The sequence below is a fragment of the Puntigrus tetrazona genome, chromosome 1, assembly GCF_018831695.1.
Source record: "Puntigrus tetrazona isolate hp1 chromosome 1, ASM1883169v1, whole genome shotgun sequence".
Lineage (NCBI taxonomy): Eukaryota > Metazoa > Chordata > Actinopteri > Cypriniformes > Cyprinidae > Puntigrus > Puntigrus tetrazona.
In genome coordinates this window covers 24,076,194-24,077,911 of record NC_056699.1, presented here as the reverse complement: position 1 = coordinate 24,077,911, position 1,718 = coordinate 24,076,194, and the positions used below count along the sequence as shown (strand labels likewise).

Sequence of the window (1,718 nt, the reverse complement as noted above, 5' to 3'; positions counted from 1 at the left end):
ATTTTTTTTTTTTTTTTTTGCGAAGCAAAGAGATTTATAAACATTTTACAAATTTAAATCGTTTTTTCAATTACAAAATTTAAAGAAGCAATTACAGTTTAAATTCTTAATAGAATCTTTTTCAGTGTAATTATTGTCATTTTTATAACTGAAACTAAAATAAATAAATGTTGAGATTTTAAAACAAATGCAAAATGTTATTTATAATTGTCTTTTTTTTTATAAATATAACTACTATTTAGATACACTTTTTTTTTTTATTACCATGTGTATTATTAACAGACATATCTTGTTTGGAATGTATATCATTAAATGTATTTATAAACTACTCTTTATTTCAAAGAGAATTTTTAATTGTAATATTGAATAGTTTTTTGTTTAGTTTATAATTGTTCATTTAATTTCTTTGGCATCAAAATAAATTCACTCATCATTTGCAGTCTTTTTATAATACGTGTTTGCTTTGTACAATGAGTGGAAATCATTTTTACTCAATGTTCTTAATAGCATCACATTTATTCAGTTCTGCATTTTTCTTCTCTTTATTTTCTCCTATTTAAAAACATTAGGAACGGCTGTAAATTTTCTGTCATATTTTAGTTTTTGATCTTTTGTGTTGTCATAATTTGTGGCGGGCGTTTCACGCTGCCGGTCAGCGGCGGCCGAACTCCTAGTTTACTTAAGAAATTGCACGTGCGACCGAGGGGGGCCGTGGGAGCGTGGCGGCCCGGCTGAATAGAGGGAGGGGAGGCAATTAGCTGCCACGACGCCGGGGCTCTTTTACTTGTCAGGCTGGCTTTTGTGTGAGTCTTGTAGAGGACATTCCCAGGGTTTTGTTTTGGCATTTAGGGCCGAAGGACAGCAGCCGAAAAAGCGGCGAGGAGAAAAGGAGGGAAAATTTAAGTGCTGAAAAACAGTGTGTGCACTTTCTCGGTCTCGAAAAATGGAGGTAAATGTTTTCGTTCAAATGTATGAAGAAAACCAAAAAGTACAAATCATTTTTACATTTTAACAAAGGCTGGTTTTAGTTTTTTTGGCGGTGTGTTTTTAGATTGTAAACGTTTGAAATGGTGGCTGTGTAAGAATGACATTTGAAATAAAAAACAAGGGAGATGACACGCATTTTTAGACTGTGATAAAACATCTAAAAATGTTCATTTTAATTCGTTGTTTTAATTCCTCGTATTTTGGTGATTAATGTGAATCCAGACGACTCATATTTAGAAAAATTATTTAAAGCCAGCAAAGCGAAATATAAAACACGCACAAATAAATAAAAAGGGCTTGTGGAGTAGGTGCACCGAAGGCCTTTGCGAGCTTTGTCAGGTCAAGGCCATGAAGAGTTAAATGTGGGAGCTTTTTTATTCCCCTAAAAAAGAAAAAGAGGGAATAAAACAATAGAAACAAGACCCCACATTGATGTCACATCCATGTCAAAACGGAGACAAATACCTTTCTCCCCTTTTCCTCCGTCCTCCCCCGGATGGTGGGCTTAGAGAGGGGACTGTCAGAATCACACAGCTAAGTGACTGCTTGCCACACTTTGCTGATCTTGCCCTCCCTTTGTGGATGTTGTTTTCTCTTGTCTTTTCTCTCGCGCTCTCTCTCTTTCTGTCTTCTTCCCTTGCCTTGCTCGCTTTACCTTGTTGTAGCCAAGGCTTTTCAAGCTGCTAGTTCGTCTTTGGGCATCCTGGAGGCACTGCAGAACCCACACAAAC

At 35.9% G+C, this 1,718-nt stretch overlaps 1 protein-coding gene across 1 annotated transcript in view; it reads left to right on the top strand.

The window, feature by feature from the left end:
* Positions 1 to 1,718, top strand: part of LOC122351900 (transcription factor 7-like 2) — a 21,078-nt gene that overhangs the window by 4,606 nt on the left and 14,754 nt on the right. The window lies entirely within an intron of this gene.